The sequence below is a fragment of the Apostichopus japonicus genome, chromosome 22 (genome assembly GCF_037975245.1).
Source record: "Apostichopus japonicus isolate 1M-3 chromosome 22, ASM3797524v1, whole genome shotgun sequence".
In the NCBI taxonomy this organism is placed as follows: Eukaryota; Metazoa; Echinodermata; class Holothuroidea; order Aspidochirotida; family Stichopodidae; genus Apostichopus; species Apostichopus japonicus.
In genome coordinates, this window is record NC_092582.1 from 19,818,376 (window position 1) to 19,842,283 (window position 23,908).

Genomic DNA, 23,908 nt, shown 5'->3' on the forward strand with positions numbered 1-23,908 from the left:
GAATATAATTTGTTGAAAAAAAGGTTTTCCCCATTGTTACATTAACATAGCTTTTGTAGTTAGTAGTCTATGTAGCCTATCAAGCAGATAACTCAACTCAGTTGCTTACCCGCTTTACCAGAGTGAATAATAAGTTTGTGAAGTGAGGGCCAGTGCTACAAATGTACCGCAAAAAATTCGGAACAAAATTGCAGTCGCGAAAGATGGGATGTCTGACTAACACTGACCGTATCGTTCACGAGTAGTGCGGGTGGGGGTACAAGGCAGCAGTCGGAATTTTCTGGCTCCAAAACCCATCAAGTTGGAATTTCAGCCACTGCATTCCCCCCCCCCCCCAACTTCAGGCTCGCTACTGAACGTAAACGTAAAGAAATCGATTGGATCTTTCGTATTAAGTCACCGGCCTCGACAAAGACTTGGGACCCCTTAAGTGCCTTAACAACTATCAGTTCTACAAACATGTTATCCGTTCTTTGCTCATTCATCCGCTTCCTGTATAGTCATGGTTTATTTGGTTTTAATTCCATCAATGCAACTTACACTTATCTAGCGTCATACTTTCATTGTGTTAGTATATTTTCATTTCATTTTCATTCGACTGCCAAGTATTGCTAACGAAGGCCCCAAGGTGACCGAAATTCTAATATATTTTCTAAAACTTTACTCCTTATTTTTCAATTATGAGTCATATCTTATTTCTCTGGTTTTCTATAATACTAATAATAATAATAATAATAGTAATAATAATAATAATAATAATAATATATATATATATATATTTATATATAAGTATATATATATATATATATATATATATATATATATATATGTATATATAAATATATATTTATGTATATATATATAAATATATATATATATATATATATATATATCTGCAGCCTTATTTTCAATGAAATGCATCATATATTATTAATGCAGCTTATTTGTTATTCCCACCCATCCATACCTATACACGTACATGCATTGCATACATACATACACTCACGCATGCACACATGCATACACCATGGAGGGAAAACTGTTTTTACCTCCATGGAGGTTAAACTGTTTTTTACCTCCATTTTACCTGTTTTTTTTTTACCTGTTTTTGACCTCCATGCATACACATACTGGTAGGTATATAAATGATCCTATTCGCCAAACACACTGTTTTCTTTATTTACAACTATAGTTCTAATTAAAGGCTAAGGCCATGGCATGTCGTCAACTTAAAAAACGTTAACCTTCATTTCCTGTGTGAGAGAACGCAACGTGATAGGAATGATTACGTAATATCATCTTTCATCGGCCCTCTCGATGTTGACCGCAAACGTGGAGATGTTCAACCAGACTTTAAGGCCTGTTCCCACGAACGCGGGCTTGCTTCACTCTTGATCGACCTATCGAGGCTAGGGCAACTTGATCCACCCTTTTACTCCGTGGGAACGGAGCAAGCCCGAGCTTGATTAAGCCCCTCATGAGAGGTGGGGTTAGGACAGCTAAGCCCGGGTAAACGTTAATCAATGTAAATAAACTATTGCCTTGGGGTGAAAAAGATACGATGGATTTTATCAGTTGTGGTTTGCGCCGCTTGCGTATTTCTATATAGACATTAACTGTGTCTATTTTCATATTGGTTGTCCATTTGTACAATAGACCGATGCAGCGAAAATGAAGGAATTACATAAGGCATTGCCGAGTAGTACACATTGTATAGCTGCCCGTGTACATCCGCATACATACAGTATAAAGTTTGAGTTGCTTTCTTGAAGACGTCCAGATAACCGCAAAGGTCATTATTATTTTTACTATGATTATTATTGATATTTTCCTGTACAATATGTCGCAGAAGTAGACAGAGCGAAGTATGTGGTTGGAAGATGAAGTATTCGCATTGCTTGGCATTTGGTGCGACGAAAATAATGTCGAAACTTGATGGGATATGCCGCAACGCTCCAGTGTACTGAGACATCTGTATGCGTATGTGAGAGAAAGGCTACGGCAGAACGGTCAGCCAAATAAAGTACAAACTGAAAATTTAAGCTAGGCTTACTGTTACTGGATTCTATTTTATCGATAATCAGGAAAATAATATGTAGTAGCCCAACTAACACGTAGCCTATTTACTTACCGTACTCATCAGGCCCGTAAAATTTTACAATCTTATAGGCCTGTATAAAAGAAAAATTTTTGTAAATCACATACCAAAGTAAAAATAAAAGGATAACTAGAATGCATGCATTCTGGATTCAGTCAAACAAGAGCCACATCACACATGTTTGCTAACTTAAAAAGACAAGACTTACAATTGACCGTAATAGACCGTGGGGCATAAGGCAAAAATCCCTTTAGTTTTTGAGTTCCGTAGTCCACCTCTGGGGGCAACATAATTTCTTAATAAAAGTGTTGCTTAGAACACCCTAAAATAAAAATCACTTTGTTCCACCAAAATTTCGCGGACGTTAAGGAGAAAATAGCGGTAAAAGAACACTGGAAATAAAGGGCGCCCTCTATTTTTTCAAACTGGCCTTAACACCTCTACATTTAAATGGAATTGACCTAACTCTTTTAGAAATGTCTAGATCTATTAGAAAGTAACATAATAAATGTCAATAACAGGTTTGGGGTTATAACCACACATATATTCAGTTTGTCCATACACACTCATAGTTTAAAAGCAAGCTTACACATAATGTAGATTCGAGGATTGACATAACTTAATGTGTGAACATGAAATGCAATGTTAATGTTACCTTAAATATGCCAGTAGTTATGCCAGTGGTGCACCTTTAATAACTATTCCTTCATTTTCTCACAGCATGTGCTATATGGAGAATGAGATTGAAGATCAACGACACAGACATTGTCAATGTGACAATTGTTAAGCTTAAATGTTCACTCTGAAAAGGGTATTTACAACAAATTTATGTGATGTTATAGTTTAGAAACATTGCAATTGGTACCATGAACTTTTTCTGGGGGTACAATTATCCTGAACTCATCCCTTCAAAATTTGTTTGCATAAATAATGATACTATTGAGTTAAACTTTCTGCTACCTTCTTCTGCCTTCTGCTACCTTCATCCTTGAATTGACCACAACATAAAAGTAATTACAATATGGCATTGCAATATTTTTTAATTGATCAGAGACACAAAATTCTGATGGGGAAGCCCCCTCCGCTCCCCTCCAGTGCCAATACCCCATGGCTTTGCCAATTCTTGATTCTAACTTCATGCTACAAAATACGAACACATGAGAGCTCTCAAACTTAACATATAAATGGCTAGATTTGCAGAAAGTCTGCCTGGGCACAGCTTACACAGTCAAACATTATCATGGCTGTTCCAAGACTAAAAACTAGTAATTCCATCTGATCATCTTCGTCTGTGTCCAAGTCTTCTTCAATCTCAAGTATCATCTGACTGATGTTTTCACACCCCTTGCATTGGCATAAATCTGTGCATGGAAGGCCGAAGGATATACAGCAACTATCTCCTGCATTTGGTAGTTGGCACTTGTTTTTCTTACATGAGCAGTTCCCAAGTTCAATTATGCTTTCAGGAGCAGGTGGGAGGCTCATCCAATGAATGGCAAGGTGTCCATCATCAAATATCCATCCATGTTCACTAGGAGATGGTAAATCTTGATTCTTCATTAAGCTTAGTTTATAAATTCTTGCCTGGAAGTTGACACGAAGGATATGTTGATGAAGGGCATCCTTATTTGGAGGCATTGTACTCTCCATCCTGTTGGCTTTCTTAAACATATCAAACCGCACGTCGTTGACTGAAGTTGCATCCATTTGACCATACAGCTTGTAGACGAATTTTTCAACGGCAAGGAAATTGACTTCATCAACTGTAAAGGAGTCAACCAACATCTTTAATGACTTTGCAGATTCTGCATCACCTTGTATCTGTCTCAAGGCTTTCACTTTTCCCTTCAAGAAAAAGGCACTTACTGAATCACATCTTGGCTTTCTTAACCATTTCAATTCTGGTTGCATCCGTAAATCTCTGATAGCATTTCCTGTGAAATCCACCATTAGTTGGAACTGGAAGTGCAGGTAGGAAGGCTGACTGTGGATCACAATTTTGAAAATGTAAAAACTTAATGGCAGTTTTTCCATTTTCAGTGTGAGGATGATCCTTTCAGATATCCATGCATTTTAGGAAAGGATCCCAAGTCTTGGGAGTGAACTTCTTGTAAATGTCACTGACATCTACATTGGATGGTGTATGACACATGGTTCTTCACCCCTATCATGATCAGTTGAGGTTGGTTCGGTCATAGTTGAAAGACCTACAAGGGAATGTAAATAAGCAATAGTTTAATTACTTTGCTGTAGAAAAATGAGTCGACTATTTAAGGTTTGCAAAAATAACAGAGTTTGGTCTACGTAACTCGGTAACTGTCTTGATTTGTCAGGCATAGCAAAATTGGTTTGATGTGGTTAGGTAAATTTCCAATATATACCCTGAAAATGAAAACATGTTTTACTGAATACAATGGGTTGATTATTGACAAAGCTTCTCGATAGAGGTAGTGTGACTTTGATAGTTTCCAATCCAAACTATGTCTTATATGCGACCAGGTTATTACTTCTCAATTGTCAAACCATAAAAGCTGTCTACTTTTCAATAGTCCTTAAATGTAAAGCAATGTCATATCGCCTTAGACATGTTGTCACAAATCAGTCTTTATTTATTCCAACAGTGTACACAATTGGAAAACAAGACTGCTCAAACAGTAGCCCACAGTCATTACTATTACTGAACGATATAGTAAAAACATGACATCAGTTTTATCCTAGTGCAATTCAGTTTAACATACATGGGACAAGTACTTCTATTCCTTCTTTTGACTACTGGTCAATGCTAGTTGTAGAAGGCCTAGGCCTAGCTTACATGTAGGGGAGGGCCTCGGTGTGATTAGCTTATTAAGCTAACCGAATTTCACCCTCATGCCAAAAGTTAAATAACAAATCAAATAAACAAATTGATGTTATCTAGTTGTAAATATACATATAGTATACACATAGATTACGATACGAAAGCATGTGACTTTACCTAAGTACATTAGCAGCCTCTGCGAATAGTCACCATGTTAATGATTAACGTTAGTCTATCACTCAATTTGTCCTAATGTCATTTTCAATCTTCTTTTAGTTGACGGACTGTAATGTAGACAAGCCTTGTTTTTAGCTTCCAGGGGTCATAAAAATGTAACTTTACTACCCACAAAGCTCAAGAGTATGAAAAAGTTAGGCAAATACTGAGTAAAAATGTCAGTAAACACGGGCAAATCGTACGCTAATGACTCAACATTTAAGATTGAACCGTTTTCGCGAAACTAGCTGTTCCAGTGTCCATCCTATGAATACTTGCCAAACGTGATTCGGCTGTGTAAATACGAACTTCGAATGATGATTTCAACTTTATTTCATATGAAAAGAACCTGAAAAGTACTCACCATTGGGTATATAGGTATGTTGTTTTCAGGTCATATCGGTACATCTATCAAATTTGAAAAACTTGGACGAACGAACTTGTTTTCGTACGCAAAATATGGACGTTTCAACATAACTATGTGATAGCCATGCTGATTTGTGTGTGCTTATTGTCATGTGATTGTCATTTGGCAGTAATGCTGCTTTGCGATTGGTGTATACGGACTTAATCCTACCTTTCAAAGAGAGAGTTTCCAAGTGCTTTCGTGCAAAAAATAGTACCAAGTTTACCGAATAACTAAAAAACGTGCGCAAATTTTTGGTGGAACAAAGCGGATTTACGAATAATATAATTTTTGTGAATTTTTGAGAGTAAATTTGAGTTGCCCCTCTGACTGGACTACGGAACTGCAAGAAAAACGGCTTTGCCCCACGGTCTATAAAGAATTATTGCTGTGTGCATATTCCGATGCGGGAACATGTTTATAGACATGTAACCGATGTGCTGAACTTTTTCCCGCCGTTTAGACTTGGTGTCCCCAAGTCAAAATCATGGTCAATGAAGCTCGTAGTAAACGTCCATATAAGGGAATATGGGTGGAGTTTACATTCGCTATCTACAGGGTTGATGAATGACGTTTACCAGTTGAAATATGTGATTGGTTAATTGCTATCATCTTAAAACATAAAACACAAATCGCAGGACCAGCTGTTTAATAGTGTAGACTGTAGAGCTCGAACTGAAATCGTGGCACAGTGCCAAATATTTGGGGTTATACACGTTGTCAGTCCGACACGTTTTCAGTCCGAAAATAAAATACACGTTTTTAGTCCGATAAAAACGAGTTTTCAGTCCGACACGTTTACAAACCGAAAATAAAATACACGTTTTTAGTCCGAAAAAACGAGTTTTCAGTCCGACACCTTTTCAGTCCGAAAATAAAATTTACAATTTACGTGCATCTTGGTGCGAAATAGAGCAGCGTTTCGTCTAAAATGAAAAAAAAGCCCCCACTGTATGGGTGAAAAAGTAATAACGTGATTTCAAATAATCCCTGGGCTCAACCCATGCAAGAACATGGATAATTAAGTGACTACGCACCATCCATGACATCCTACGACCGAACAAGAACCGTGCGTGGTGATTACTTGCCGAAATGATCCCACCTCGCAACTCCCACCTGCATTCCAGTGTTGTTTATTGGTGATATTATGGCATTATAACTGCTTTCATTGCCAAACTGAATACGTGTATCTCATTTTCGGACTGAAAAACGTATATTACACGTTTTCAATCTGAAAACGTGCATTTTATTTTCGGACTGAAAACGTGTATTTCATTTTCGGACCGAAAACTTGTCGGACTGAGGGGTGTACCCCCCCCGCCCCACCCCCAATATCGGACTTTCAACGAATAGAAGATGGATTTAAGTTGCGCATAAACTTCGTAACGTTTGGATAAAAAAAATGTGAAAGCATAATATTCAAACTGAATAGAGGGGAAATATGTGGGTACAGTTATAACACATAGAATAGTTGTAACCACAGCAATTGTTATCAATGAAATATATTTAAGAAAAATGTTATCATTGAAACATATAAATAAGAAAAAATTGCTGAGATAAAATTCACGGATCAACTTTACAGCAAAAGGATAAACAACGAAGTCTTCTGTTCAATCTTTCGTCGTGTTACACAAAACCACGAAAACACCGATGCACTACATATGTATATGACGGCTCAACGATGTTTTTAAAACATATATAATTTATATTGAATTTCACCGAAAATTAACAAAGAAATTAATCTGTATTCGAACGCGGTATTTGTCGTGATTACTGCAGGAACTGTATGGATCGTGGTTTACGTCGCCATCTGCATTTGCGAAGATGACGTCACGTTCTCTACTGTTCTAGTATATTTGAAATATCCATCCTAAACGATTAAAAATCGTTTCTCTGTCAAACGCATATTTGGAAAATTATTTATTGGTTTTAAGGTAACGTCTAAGGGCTACCAGACAATTCTTTTAAAGATAGCATACTGTTGTTTAACTGGGGGTGGGGGGTGGCATTATCGGGATTTTGGCAGGCCAGCGAGTTTTCGTTTCACGTCATTCAGAATATGGTCCGAAATAAACAACAAAAAACAACAACAAAATAACGGTGGACGAAAGATATGACGTGTTACACTTGTAAGATTTCCCGCGACCATCGTTTGGGTTAGCACTAATTTCCCGCCAATTTGTAAAGTGTAAGAAATGAATTATAAACGCTGCTTAGGAGTCATACCACGTTATCTTACATCTGATCATAAGACATAAGGGGATGTACAAAATACTTTTTCTTCAAATAGTTATGCGTAGGCCTACCAGGTGAGATGAATGTATATTTAGCCAGCATGAATTGATCTAGTAACAAAGGCAAGGGCGGCGGAACCGGGGGAGGAGGGCACAGGGGGCACGTGCCCCCACTTTTCATCAGAATAAAAATGAGCCCTTTCTCTACATAAAAAAATTGTACTCTTGATCACCTTATTAGGTCAGCGATATTTCAGTAAGAGATCATCTAATCCTAATTTAGAAGTATTAATGAATTTCTGTGGGTCAAACTCAAATGTTTACTATCACAAGGCTTCTAACATTCTGGTAAGTGCTTTTAAGCATATTCAATGTGTCAAAAAAATAATCCTTATACATTTCCAAAAATATATTGCTATATTACATTGTGACTTTGTATTAAGCAGAAGCCATTTATAGCCTACTATGAATAATGAGTTCAGTTTTTATATCCCATAACCTATACCCCATCCTTTATTATTTTGACATGTTTCATGCATGTATCGATCGAGAGTGTATGGACTTGGGCTTTATAATGTTTTCACCTCATTTTGTCTCATCGACAGAAAACTTGTTCCTTGTTTCCAATGTGCACATTGGATATTGCAGGCCTAGTATGCATTTTTTCCTTGAGGGGTGGGGGCGGTGGCGGAGCGTCCATACAGTTAGAGAGGGCGGATGCCCCCCTGACGGACTCAAATTGACTGCTGGCGCCCTTTTCAGCTTTTTACCACTTTTTACTTATTCGCGATTATTGACTATTTTATTGCGCTCTCAAATACCTATTGACATTGTCACACTTTGTTGGTGTAATTTTCTGACAAAATGGCGATGACACCTATTTATTCTTCGTTTATCTGCAATTAGCAAGGCCCGGAAAGGGCCATTACCGGCAATCTAGGGAATATCTTTACTCCAAAAATTTATGTTCGCTCCGCGCCAACCTGTGGTGGCGCTCCGCTTAGATAGTGTCGAAAGCGCCCCGGCCTACAAACCATTCTTGCCCCCTGACCATACCCCTAAGCTCCGCCACTGAGGGTGGGGGGGGGGGCAACGTTGATGTAGTGATGAGTATACGCAAATAAGATAATCAATAAGAGTTAAAAAGGGTTCTTAATATCAGGCTGCATCAGTCCAATCGAATTTCTGCAAAGTGCCCTTCGATGTCGGTGCCCCCCCCCCATCCCCAGATTAAAAGTGCTTCCGCCGCCTTTGAACAAAGGTGGAGTGTTCTAGACCTACAAAGCCTAGTCGATGAGGCGAATGTTCGTAAAAGCACACCAAAACCAATACGTTCACTTCGAATACTGCGAACTCTGTATTAGAAAGTAGTAACATGAAATGTGCCACCGTAAAGCGTTTAGTCTTTACGCCATAACTTCTTCGATGCAATACTTGCGAAGTAAACTGCAGTGGAATTTCTTGTTGGCAACTTGCCAAGAAAAGTTTTTACATCTATGTCAAGTTCAATGGTACAGTATAAACAGGTGCGGACATCGAGCCCAGCCCAACTATTTTGTGTTAGGGGTTAAATATTTCTTTTGGGTAAAGTGTGAAAACAGATTTTTTTCCAGAGTTGTTGGAACAATTGTACGCACACAAAGTCGGCATATCTGCTAGATATAATTGATATGATTATATTTAGGTTTTCCATTTTATTTTATTTTCATTTTGGAAACTATGAGAGATTTGTTTTACTTAACCCCCGCGAAAAGTCGTACCACTCATTGCACTCAAAATATTGCGCTTCAGATAGGAACAATGATTTCCCTGCCAGTGCATTGACTTTTTCAAAGATAGTAAACGTTGGCCGTATCGGGTAAGCCCCGGTAGAAAATAGCGTGTGTGCGCTGCTTGGATGATATATACCCCCCACGAAAAGACTCACTGCATAGCTGTCGATCGCTGTTCATATTCTCTATTGCAATAACCAGGTTCGGACGTTTTCCAAGGTTTTCCAAGCCTGCCGCTATGCCCGGAGTTAACTCGTTGAAACGCGGGTTCAAATTGCAGGGCTTATCTGCGGTTACAGTTTTTGCTCCACCTATCCTTGCTTGAAGCAAGACCGCGTTCGTGGGACCGGGGTATTTGTTGTCTTTTTTCTACCACAAACATCCGCACTATTATTTGATATCGTAAATTTTCACTGTCGTAGTTGCATACACATACGTATAAGTTTGTTAGACCAGGGAGTTGTTCAGACCACCAACGTATTTATACCCTGACAAGGTTAGACTGCTCATGTACGGATGCACCAAACGCAAAATCGTAGAGCCGAAGTTGCGAAAAAGTTCGAAACGCCTAAATAATAATTTTATAAAATGACGAGACCAAGAAATTGGTGTGTGGCAGAGGAAGACTCAAGATTTTTCTTTTTTCGGACTTGTCCGAAGTCTACTTTTGGAACCAAAGAGCCCTTGTCAACAATTACATGAAGATTCGAAATATACCGCCGATCCCAAACAGCATTAAGGTGAGGAAAATTTTTGGACTTATTTCCGTATAATGAAATATATTTTGTGTTAAGAATAACCAAGTGGAGTTTTTGGTTCTTGCATGTATATGGGTATGCTTTTAAAATAAATTGAAAGTGCATAGCCAATCGCCCCAAATCATAGCACGCTAAAATTGCTAGGCGTTTTCAAAAAGCAGTGGCGTAGGAAGGTACTTTTGAGTGGGGGGGGGGGGCTGAAGACTGATGGCCGGCCTGGGGTAGGGGTCTAAGGAGAGGGGGTGTCCCCCTCCCCTTTGGAATTTTTTGCATTTCCAGGTAGCCTCAGATGCAATTTGGTGCAATATAGCACACTTCAACACCTACTCCATTTTGTAAACTTAATTTTGTATTTTCACCAGGCCTTAGATGCAATTTGGTGCTCCAAATGAGATTTTTTTTCTCATTTGGAAATGAAAAAGGGGTTTTCTGACTTGCGAAGCGGGGGGGGGGGGGCGGAATGATACTTCCGCCCCTCCACATTTTCACTGGGGGAGCTGAGCCCCCCCCCCCCAGCCCCACGGTTCCTACGCCCTTGCGGAAATGAACAAGCGCTTCTCCACAGAAAACTGCCAGATCATGAGAGGGATCCAATCACTGAATCCAGAGAGTATATAAGGATTTCCTCTCGATGGAAAGCGTCGAACAGTTTGGCCAAGTTTTCGATGCGAGCATGGAAGACCTCAAACACGAGGTTCCGCAAGCACAGAGACTCCTCCAGCGCTAGTTCGCTAACACGGGAGAGACGCCACCACCCAACCTTCTGTCGCTGACATCGTTTCTGGAGCCATATAATGATGTCTTTGCAGAGCTGTTACGCCTTTGTAAAATTGCCATTGCGATTCCGGTATTGAGTGCTGGATGCGAGCGCAGCTTCTCAACATTGAAGCTCGTCAAAACCTATCTGCGGAACACAATGTCAGACACTCGCCTTAGTGATCTCGGAGTTTTACATATCGAAAGGGAACTGTCCGAGGGGATCAATTTGGAAGAATTCGTCGCAGACAGTCATCAGAATAGGCGAATTAACCTTCGCTAAACTGTTTGAGTGAGCCCTAGACAGTGCAAAAGAAGGGCCCGAAGGGGGAATGATAACATCTTTTGTTGATTGGGGAGGGGGGGGGGATGGTTACACTCCCAGGCCAGTCAGATATCATGCTGATCATCTTTGAATACTGACAGAAAGAGCATATAGTCTATTCAGATTTTTAAAGAGAACTATCGATGACTTTTTCAGTGATCTGTTTTATCGTTAATAATACCTATGTGGAAATAACATAAAACGTCAGCTAACTAGAGTGACCATCTGTGCCCTACATTGCTGACACAATACCCGATTTGCCACAGTTTGTCATGCAAACTGTTTGGTATGTCTTTTGTACTAGCTTAGTCTGCCCCACCAATCAGACCCTTCGCCCCCTCCCTTTGCCCCCCCCCCCAGATGAAAAAGTCTGGCTACGCCACTGAAGCACGCACAGCGTAAGTAAATTAATGATTATGTTAATTCATGAAAATACGATAAATCTTTCAATAGTGCAATCGTTAACTTGTCTGTGCTTGTTGATTAGTCATTATGGCTTATATACATTCTCGTTAAAGTTTGAAATGCAATGCAGATACGGTCATAAGCAATGTATTTCATATATTTTCCGAACACATTTGACAGTTCATGAAATGTCATTAAAAGTTGCACATCGTGCAATTTTTAAACATTGTTATAGTTTTATAAACCTTTTTACACTTTCCTTATTTATCCAAGTGAACCAAAAACGGATACTGGCTATTAAATTTATTTATATTATATTAATATCATTATAATTGCTTTTATGAAGAACACTGATTTGTGTACCATTCCGCTTTGAGGAAATACAGACAATTTTCAGATACATTTCTTTAGAGCAATCATTTGCATGTTTATGTGTTTATGTTAGAAAGCAAGGCACATCCTGTTGTGAATTCATCTCATAGTTTACCTTTCTTGAATTGTCAAATATTTGGCTGCATTCCTTGTAAGCCGGATACAGCTTTGCAATTCTCACATATCTATTTATTATTACATATCAAATATAAGGAAGTATTACTCATTTCCGTGACGTGATTCAATTCGCAATCCCGTTGCTAGAAGCTACAGTAATGTTATTTTACTCAGTCGCAGAACGGTCCAACATACCAAAGCATAAAGTTACCTCAAACAAAGTAATTCATTTTGTGCGTTCATACTGCGAAATCCTGTATTTGAATGTTTGTCAACAAAAGGTCACTCATAGATTTAGACATTTTTTTTAACAACAATAATATTTAATTTTTCAACAAATGGAGTCTTTTTTACAATAAGGGTGCACTTTTGAGGGTAACGTGCTCCTTGTGCACCCCCTCCCCTCCTCGCTTCTACCGCCTCTGTATGTGTCTTAACAAAACCGGTGGGTGTGTTAAGAACAACTCCTAGATCATATATAGAATGCCAAATCAAAGGTGCACAGTCAATCGCTTCAAATGGAGTAATAACATGTTTGAGGTCGCTTTACGTTTGCATTACAGATATAAATAATTTGCTTTCTCTTTCTTTGTTGCAGGCGATTGGACCACAACCAACTCCAGTCACTTTCTTCCAACATCTTCGAAAACTTAACAAACTTGAAATACTTGTAAGTACATTCCATCAGCATAATATGTAGTTGATGTTACCATAGCTCTCAGTGGCGTAGGAAGGTACTTTTGAGTGGGGGGGGGGGGCTGAAGACTGATGGCCGGCCTGGGGGAGGGGTCTAAGGGGAGAGGGTGTCCCCCTCCCCTTTGGATTTTTTTTGCATTTCCAGGTGGCCTCAGATGCAATTTGGTGCAATATAGCACACTTCAACTCCCACTCCTTTTTGTAAAGAATTTTGCATTTTCACCTGGCCTTAAATGCAATTTGGTGTTCCAAATGAGATTTTTTTCTCATTTGGAAATGAAAAAGGGGTTTTCTGACTTGCGGAGCGGGGGGCGGAATGATACTTCCGCCCCCCATATTTTTCACTGGGGGGGCTGGCGCCCCCAGCCCCCCGGTTCCTACGCCCTTGTCAAAAAGTACTTTCCTGGAAGCATTCACTCTCCATTTGTTCTCAAATATTCTAAGTGAACACCCAAAGCCATTCTTACCAAGGAAGTGATACTTCCCATGTTCGTACACTACAGTACTTGCAAGTACAACTTTCTCAGACAAATTATTCCATAACCCTCTGAGAATAAAAAGGAGTTTTGACAAATATATGGTACTTATAACTTCTGTAGTTTAAGACATTGATCTCTGGTAATTCTGCTTGGCAAACCTGAAAACAAGGTCAGTGAAGGATAAAATGTCTAAACCATACCATTCTTGAAAACCCGAATCAAGTCACCGCGTAATTAACCGACCTATAACCTCCATTGTGGTGGGTTAACTGTCAGAATGCACATTATCAGTGTTTTTATCTTCATGCAGAACTGACATCAACAGTGAATACTATTGTTCTCTGACTCGAGTCAAAGGACGCTTGAACCGCAGTGTGCTAATGTAACTGCCAAGCGTAACTTATTTGTGATTGCAGGTGTCCAACCGCAGTGTAGACAAGCATTTAACGTTATACATTGAATTCGAACTTCTTCATGATCTGTCGTCATATTTTGTGTATTACTATTTTTAAGTTGTTCATGCAAACACATAATGAACACCCTATACATTGCTCTAGACTGACTTTCAAGAAAAAACCGTCGGTGTCATGTAGTGTGGCTTGTCTACAACCCAAACTGATTAGAAAAGATATTTCAATCAATTCTGACTTGATTGTGAGTGAAAAAATGCTACTTGAAGCAAGTGCAATAACAAGCAACGCTGACAGCCATTTAACAAGTCAACGAGTGACACTCCTGACGGTTTCTACTACTACAATCTGTTTCTGTGATATTTTCCGACGAACAAGAAAACGGCGACCACAGTCGCGTAGTAACATACAAGTGCTACCTCCTTAAGCTTATATTATGTACGTACGTGAATTTGACAGAAAACTTGAGGGTCAAAGGTGAAAAAGTGAAGTACACTACATGATGCGAGTTAGTATTAAACGTTAGGCCTACTTCAAGTTGATTCAATGACTAGGATATACCGGCATTTTAAATTTATTATTCCTCTCGACAATTTACGGTACAATTAAAGGCAGGAGCCCAGGAAGTTATTGACCAAGCGATTTTGCCAATTTTTTGACAAGTTCGGTTCGTTGTAATACGCCTCAAATAGAACTTAGAAGAAAAGGGGCCTCTACGGGCTCTAACTTAGGCCCTAGGTAGCGTACACACTATTTCTAGACTGAAGTCTGTGTAGGCTAGGTCACAACATCAAAGGTGAGACCTAATTTCGTGCAGCTATTTGATTAATTCGATTGATGCTTCACGTTCCTTAACCTTCAGCTTTCATTTAAAAAAAAAACGTGTGTCTTTGTTGTTTGCACCTACAAATCTGTTAAAATTTCGTAGAAAATAACATTGTCACGTCCAACTCCAACTTAGCAAGAGCTAGGCCGTAAGCCTATTTAATCAGTGAAGCCAGGATAGTGTTAACATATCAACATTGTTAAAACGTGAAGTGCTCCTAAATCCTAATTTCGTTCCTGTTGTCGGCTACTCCAAAATCCTAAAATTTTATGGCAACTATATAATTAGTTTTGAATCAATATAATATAGTAACAAGGAATATTATTGCTTCAGAGACTGACATGCACCAGTGCAGTGAAATGCTTACAGTCTTCAATTTCATGGGGGTGAAAGCCTCATGTGTACCCCTTCTCCCCTCTGGGTCAGACATTGGGCCAAGATTGGGGTTGATATATTGGAGTCCAAGGAGTCAAAGGACACTAGCATATTATCATATTCAGGTTTACTAACTGCTCTTTTCCACTTTAAAACAGACCTTCAACATCAGGAAGTAAAGAGAAAAGAAAGGCTCAGCACAAGTTACCTGTGCTTCACAAAAAGAGGAAGAGTAATAAGGATCAGCCAGTTGTCAGCCCTTTAGAATTCATCAAGAAGGAAGTCAATGCAGCATTCTTAGGTGAGAACCCTTAGAAGCTGTCAGGTACGGTAGCAGTACAATATACTGCCTCAGGAATTGGAACTGTTGTGGTTTTAGAACAGGGGGCCCCTACTAGCCAGATTGAGCATGCCAGACAATCTAATCTGGCCCACCAAAAAACAAAGGGAAAAAAAACCCAAACTTTTTGGTTCACCAATTTACTGAACAAAAAAAAAAATTGAAGAGAATTTGAATAAGCGTTAATTTTCAACACGAAAAAACATTGATCAAAGTTTGTCATAGATGCTAAAACAATCATCTTCCATTTTCAGCAATCTATTTTTGGCCTTTTGTTAGTCAAAATTTCTTCCTGTGGCTACCATGGTGGGCCCGCATACTGTATGAGTAATATTCAGCAGCCCACAACTAAACGGACAGTAGGCAGCTGTTAAATTCATTTTACACCAGTTCCTGTGCAGTGTCCTTCATACTGAGCCATCTGTATGCCTCCAGCTACTGCATGCCCATTAAGAACTGCCTCAACTGTTGACTTTTCACCAGAAATTTACAACATCAATAGAAGTATCAGTTTTTATTTGAGTGTTATCGGGGAGGGGTCAGAACCCCATTAATAATGTGTTCATTAATTGAACATTGCTTCTCAACATACTTTAACAATCATTATAGTCACTGTGTACATTTGGTTTGAATAGTATTTTTAGCTTTACAAAGTTTACGGAAAACCTTTTGCATACCTACAGTGTGGCATTTCCCTGTCAGTTGATGTTAGCTTTGCAGAAATTTACTTACCATTGTTTTTACTTCTCCACAGGTGTTGCAAATATTGACATAGAAAATCTAGAAGTTGGTTGGAAGTTGAGAGAAGTGAATGTGTAATTTCTCACCAAACTAAAAGAGGCTATGTTAGATTTTAACAACCACAATATCAACCACTGACTGTTATAGCAACAACTTTGGAAAACTTGGAGAATTTTTCAGAACCCACGGTGAGTAATCAGCACTTGATTATAAAGTGATTTTTATAATGGAGTGCTTCATAATTGTTTATCAAAAACCATGCAGCAGTTACTGCTTGTGTGTGCATATGTGAGAGAGAGATGCCTTAGCTCAAATTTTGAAAACTTTGATAATTCAACAAGTGCAATATGCATGAAGTTCATACTTGGTAGAAAGCTACCCCTTAGCAAATTCTCAGCTGCAATTGTTATTTAATTGCCAGTGGTCAACCGTAAAAAACCCTATAAATGACCTTACTGAAGTAAAGGTTAAGTGAAATTAGTATGCTTATCCCTCAACCGAGTTCTTACCACTTGCTGTTACTTAGTACGTCAAAAATTGTTTGAGGTCCACACCACCTAAAAATCTGAAACTTTGTTAACAGGTTATCTCACCATGTACAGCTTACATAAAGTTCACACTTTGAACAATTAGAAGAATGTATTCGGTATCTACCACCTTAGTAAATTCTTCACTGTTATTGCTTTGGGAGGGGCCAAAGGTCATATGAGATAACCAATGGTCTAAACCTGAAAACTTTGTGAATGAGCTAACCCAAAGAATAAAGCTACATAGAATGTCAAATTTGTTCCTCTGATTGAATACTTGCCATCTATAATGTTAACTTTTTTTTAGGTCAAATGTCATTTGAGGTCAATTTTAGTTAAATTCTGAAGACATATCTCACTAAGTACAGCTTGCATGAAGTTAATGCTCAGTATGAAGACACTCTTAGTAAATACTCAGCTGATAGTGTGTTGGGAGAAGTCAAGGTCATTTGAAGTCACTAGCAGGGTTTTCGTTAGTAGCCGGGACCCGGGGCAAATGACTCGCTTACTGCACGTACAGGACCCGGCTACTTTGCAACGCTCAGTAAAAAAAAAAAAAAATTAAAAAAAAAAAAAATTTAAATTAAAAAAAAAAATTAGACGAAAAAAATCGAGAGAAATAAATACTATATAAATACTAAATTCTATCACAGACCTAGTTGGGTATTTTTTGGCAGTAAAATCCTACTCACTTTGTAGGTACCGTAGACCTATTATCATTTTGTTATGATGGCACTTCATTTAATGCAGCAAGTGCGTCACACCCTTGCTAAGTTCGGTTCAGTGGCATAGCTACCTCCCTAGGCTCCATGACCCGAGTGTTAATAAAAAAATTCAGGAGAAAAAAAGAAAAATAGGACAGAAGAAAGGGGTGATTGGGAGGGGGCAATATCATTGACCAAACAACTGTATATTGCACCATTTTGCATCTAGAGACTTTTTAAATTGCAATTTTCCGGCAAAGGGGAGGGGGAGGGTTAGACCCCTCCCCCATGTCCGCGTACAGACAGTCCCGCCTACTTTTCAACTTGACCCATCTACTTCATTTCTCAACAAAAACCCTGTTTTAGTGGTCAACAACTGACAACTTTTCTAGCTGAAGAAGTGAAGTTTTGGTAAATTTCAAATTTGATAGGAATTAAGCATTTGTCTTCTATTTTTTTGGCTGTTTCGGTCAAGGTCACTCAAGGTCAGTTAATTTCAGTCTGAAAAACTTCTTAAATTAAACATGGTACCTCACCATGCACATGGCAATATTAGCCCTAGACAAGAAGAACAACATGAACAGATCTTTTACTTGACATGTGGATTCCTACACACATCATAATATTAAAAACCTTTGAAAACATGATAACTCAGGGTTGTCCACACCATATCTTTGAGTACACATTTAGTTCTCCTTTGCTAATAGTTGCAAGAGATTTTTTTTTCATTTCACTGTGGATCCCATGTACTCAGTAGAACTCTCCCCTCCAATGCCCTACAATAACAATAGGCAAAGGAATCACTAAGCCCTGTGGCTTTCTGTTTGCATGTCAATTACACCTGATCTTTGAGGACAAAAGTCTGACATTACGCTACTTTGACTTAAGTTGCTGATATATTCATTTTCACATTTTGTAACAAATTTTTCTTTCAGGCAAATGGATACCATTATGAAGTTATTGGTGGCATCCACAATCCAGACAAGAATGTAAAGATACAAAACTTTGGTTAGCAAACAAGCACATCAAAATAGGGGAAACCAGGCATCAGATGAGCATTGAGGTAAAGGTGACTACTATGAATGTTGTTTTTGGTTCCTTGCTTTAGCAAAAGGAACCTATGCAGTCAGGTTGGCGTGTGTGTGTGGGTGCGTGTGTCTGTGTGTGTGTGCATCTGTGACGCTTGCTTGGGTACGCTCTATCTCAATAAGGGAAAGTTGGATTGATGCCAAACTTGGACTATAGATCCGCCATATGGAGAAGGTGTGCCCTATTGTTTTTGGTGCCCACAAAGGTCACCAAAGGTCAGTTATGGTCAAAAAACCGAAAATATTAAACCTGCAATAACTCCCAGTGCCAATGTGTGACAAGATTGATATTGTGGGACAAGTTGTGAACTGGTTAGGGGAGCATTTTCAAACTTAACGGTCATGTGATCCGAGGTCACCAAAGGTCAATTAATGATAAAAAACTAGTATTTTTGTGATAACTTGAAAACAAAATGTCCGTTAGGGTTGGGAGTTGCTTCAATGACATTTAATGCAATAACTCCCAGTTCCAAGGTGTGACATGGTTGATATTTTTGGACAAGTTGCAAATGGTATAGGGGAATATTTTCAAACTTAACGGTCATGTGATACGAGGTCACCAAAGGTCAATAATGTTAAAAAACTAGTATTTTGGGGATAGCAAATGGGCAAAGAAAAAAATGTTTGAATTTGTATAGTTTGATGCTCTAATTTAGGTCTCATCAATCAAAAATGTCAATAAGTTGACCCAAGGTGACCTTTGTATGTTAAGTTATATGAGGTCAAAGTTAATTTTCAGACATTTAGTGTAATAACTCCCAGTACCAAGGTGTTACACAGTTGATATTTTGAGACAAGTTGCAAATGGTATAGGGGAATATTTTCAAACTTAATGGTCATGTGATCCGAGGTCACCAAAGGTCAATTAATGATAAAAAAGTAGTATTTTTGCGATAACTTGAAAACAAATTGTCCGTTAGGGTTGGGAGTTGCTTCAATGTAATCCAATTGTCGACCCGCATCTGGGTGACCCTTGACCTCAATTTGACCTCTGGTGACCTTTTCGTGTTTTGTGGATTTTTACAGTTTCGATGCTATTTTCAGATGTTAAAGGTACCTTCTGATCATAAATGTCAATGGGTTGACCCCCGTGTGACCTTCGTGTGCGAAGTTATATGAGGTCAAAGTTAATTTTCAGACATTTAATGCAATAACTCCCAGTTCCAAGGTGTGACAAGCCTGATATTTTTGGAGTAGTTGCAAATGGTATAGAGGAATATTTTTAAACTGAACGGTCATGTGATACAAGGTCACCAAAGGTCAAGTTATGATAAAAAACTAGTATTTTTGCGATAACTTGGGAACAAATTGTCCGTTAGGTTTGGGAGTTGCTTCAATGTAGTCCATTTGTCAACTCGCATCTGGGTGACCCTTGACCTCAATTTGACCTCTGTGACCTTTTCGTGTTTTGTGGAACTTCACAGTTTCGATGCTATTTTCAGATGTTAAAGGTACCTTCTGATCATAAATGTCAATGGGTTGACCCCCGTGTGACCTTCGTGTGTGAAGTTATATGAGGTCAAAGTTAATTTTCAGACATTTAGTGCAATAACTCCCAGTTCCAAGGTGTGACAAGCTTGATATTTTTGGAGTAGTTGCAAATGGTATAGGGGAATATTTTCCAACGTAACGGTCATGTGATACAAGGTCACCAAAGGTCAATTAATGATAAAAAAACTAGTATTTTTGTGATAACTTGAGAACAAATTGTCTGTTAGGGTTGGGAGTTGCTTCAATGTAATCCATTTGTCGACCCGCATCTGGGTGACCCCTGACCTCAATTTTGACCTCTGGTGACCTTTTCGTGTTTTGTGGAATTTTACAGTTTCGATGCTATTTTCAGATGTTAAAGGTACCTTCTGATCATAAATGTCAATGGGTTGACCCCCGTGTGACCTTCGTGTGCGAAGTTATATGAGGTCAAAGTTAATTTTCAGACATTTAATGCAATAACTCCCAGTGCCAAGGTGTTACAAGGTTGATTTTTTTGGACAAGTTGCAAATGGTATAGGGGAATATTTTCAAACTTAATGGTCATGTGATCCAACGTCACCAAAGGTCAGCTAATGTTAAAAAACTAGTATTTTTGGGGGGGGGGGGAGAAAATGGGCAAAGAAAAAATGTTTGAATTTTTACAGTCATGCTCTATTTAGGTCTCACCGATCAAAAATGTCAATTGGTTGACCTCCGGGTGACCTTTGTGTGTGAAGTTATGTATACAAGTTCAAAGTTAATTTTTTGACATTTAATGCAATTAAATCTCAATGCCAAGGTGTGAAATGGTTGATATTTTGGGACAAGTTGTGAATGGGGTGGTGGAACATTTTAAAACTTAAAGGTCATGTCATCTGAGGTCACCAATGTTATCATATCTGTTGACACGCTTGTAGGTCTCTTATATTTGTTACATTTCCGACGCCATATTTAGATCTCAAAAGTGTCTTTTGATCAAAAATCTGATCACATTTTGTGATCACAAAAGTGTTGTCTATAGTGTTGGTTACTTTATGGGAACATGTAGGACCACAATTACTTGGACTATTTGAGCTCAATCTTGCTTGATAATATTATGTGTATTGTCATATACCCCAAGCAAGGAACCACAGTGCCCTTGGGCTCTTGTTATAGAAGAATTTCTGCCGAGCAGTTATTCATCTCATTCCTCCATATTGTATATTCAGGTTGCAATGACCTATGCATTAAGACATTGAAAGTGTGTATGAAAAGTCCTTGTCTACACATAACACATAACTTTGTGTTGTGCACACAGAATCGCTCTCTTACAGTATGTGAATTTTCAAATAATTGTTATCTAATCACTCTCATAGGGAGGATTAGGTACAATATTGTAGTTCCTTTGCCAGTTGGACCATTAACAGTATTACGCAACAGTTGTTAGTTTTCCCAATAGGGGTCATTCATTGTGGGGTATTGCATGGTCACCGGAAGTGTTTGACTGAGGGAGGGGTAAAAGTTGTCTGTGTGGGGTGTCCAATTTTACGTCAAACAGACCTCTTAAATGGCTGTGTTGATTTTCTTAAAACTTGGTATGAAGGTGTTTTAGGGTTAAAGTCTATGTCTAGCAGACCCCCCAGAAACATAGGTCACATGTCACATCAAATTAAATTCAATGTTTTAATTCAATATTACTCCAAGGGGACACATTACATTCAAATGGAATCTTCACTTGTATAATGGGAACAACATGTAGGCTACTAATACAGGCAGACATGTGACCTCTGTCATAGTATTAATCAGATTGTAGAGGACAGCAGAGTGATAGCACTGCAATCATATGACAGTATAGTCCTGCTAACTTATCATATCAAAAAAAAACATTTGCAGTCTTTGTTCATTTGTTTTTTTACTATCAATGCAACAGATAAAAAATAAATAAAATGGTTAGACTGTCAGTGTAGAATAAAGTTTTATTTCTCTCTTTTTTTCTGAAGATGACACAGAAATGCTCACACTGAGTCTGTTTGGTCTGGCCATTGCGTTCAAGAGGAAAACCATTGCAAGGAAACTTTGATGGGATGATGGCACAGAACTTACTGTGCCTATTGTTGCTAGGGATGATCCTAGATCACAGAGGATGAAAAAAATGTGTATAGCACTGATTAAAAGAAGCGTATTGAGTTTGGTGAAGGTCAAAGGTCATTTGGGGACAACAGGGAGGTTAATTGTCTTGTAGGGTATATGTGTTCATCTTTAGGAAGTGGCAACACTGGAACAGCCACATGGTCTTCTACTCTGCAAATCCTAAAATGCTTGTTTTAAGTGTAATGGAAATAAAAAGGGGGGGGGGGGGTGGGAGGGTTGGGTAAGGTTACAGTGACTTCTCTTATTATTGTACTTTTTTGGTATAAAATTATTAGTAGGGGTATCAGTATGCCCATTAGAGCAATCTGAGGGTCTGAATAGTACATCCTTCAGAACTGCATTGTAAGCCACTTATTGTTGTTATTAATGATGTAATTTCTTATTGCTAAATGACACTCCGAGCAGTAGGGGGTGTATCGGTACGGACTTCAGAACTGCATTCTTAGCCACCTAATGGTGTTATTATGTTATTTCAGAACTAATGGTGTAACTTCTTGGTGCTAAATGACACTCCAACCATTAGCGGGGCGTTTTGGTACACCTCTCAGAACTGTTTTGCAAGCCACTAAATTTTGTCACTTCTTGGTGCTAAATGACACTCCAACCAGTAGCGGGGCGTATTGGTACGCCCCTCAGAACTGTATTGTAAGCCACTAAATGTTATTACTTCTTGGTGCTAAATGACACTCCAATCAGTAGCGGGGCGTATTGGTACGCCCCTTAGAACTGTATTGCAAGCCACTTAATTTTGTTACTTCTTGGTGCTAAATGACACTCCAACCAGAAGCGGGGCGTATTGGTACGCCCCTTAATGGTGTTACTTCTTTGTGCTAAATGACACTCCAACCAGTATCGGGGCGTATTGGTACGCCCCTTAGAACAACTGTATTGCAAGCCACTAAATTTTGTAACTTCTTGTTGCTAAATGACACTCCAACCAATAGTGGGGCGTATTGATACGCCCCTCAGAACTGTATTGTAAGCCACTAAATTTTGTAACTTCTTGTTGCTAAATGACACTCCAACCAATAGTGGGGCGTATTGATACGCCCCTCAGAACTGTATTGTAAGCCACTAAATGTTGTTACTTCTTGGTGCTAAATGACACTCCAATCAGTAGCGGGGCGTATTGGTAAGCCCCTTAGAACTGTATTGTAAGCCACTACAGTAAATGTTGGTACTTCTTGGAACTAAATGACACTCCAACCATTAGCGGGGCGTATTGGTACGCCCCTTAGAACTGTATTGCAAGCCACTAAATTTTGTTACTTCTTTGTGCTAAATGACACTCCAACCGGAAGCAGGGCGTATTGGTAGGCCCCTTAATGGTGTTACTTCTTTGTGCTAAATGACACTCCAACCAGTAGCGGGGCGTATTGGTACGCCCCTCAGAACTGTATTGCAAGCCACTAAATGTTGTTACTTCTTGGTGCTAAATGACACTCCAACCAGTAGCGGGGCGTATTGGTACGCCCCTCAGAACTGTATTGTAAGCCACTAAATTTTGTCACTTCTTGGTGCTAAATGACACTCCAACCAGTAGCGGGGCGTATTGGTACGCCCCTCAGAACTGTATTGTAAGCCATTAAATGTTGTTACTTCTTGGTGCTAAATGACACTCCAATCAGTAGCGGGGCGTATTGGTACGCCCCTTAGAACTGTATTGTAAGCCACTAAATGTTGGTACTTCTTTGTGCTAAATGACACTCCAACCATTAGCGGGGCGTATTGGTACGCCCCTTAATGGTGTTACTTCTTTGTGCTAAATGACACTCCAACCAGTAGCGGGGCGTATTGGTACGCCCCTTAGAACAACTGTATTGCAAGCCACTAAATTTTGTAACTTCTTGTTGCTAAATGACA

General features: G+C 39.0%; 2 long non-coding RNA genes across 3 annotated transcripts in view; both read right to left on the reverse strand.

Annotated features, from left to right (window-relative positions):
• LOC139964145 (uncharacterized) overlaps positions 1 to 23,908 on the reverse strand; it is a 67,587-nt gene that overhangs the window by 36,122 nt on the left and 7,557 nt on the right. The gene's annotated exons all lie outside the window — the stretch shown is intronic.
• Positions 864 to 10,760, reverse strand: LOC139964146 (uncharacterized). The gene is made up of 3 exons (XR_011791846.1): positions 5,476 to 10,760; positions 2,206 to 4,305; positions 864 to 1,541 (listed from the first exon to the last, which is right to left on the reverse strand). It is a non-coding gene; the product is annotated as an uncharacterized lncRNA (long non-coding RNA).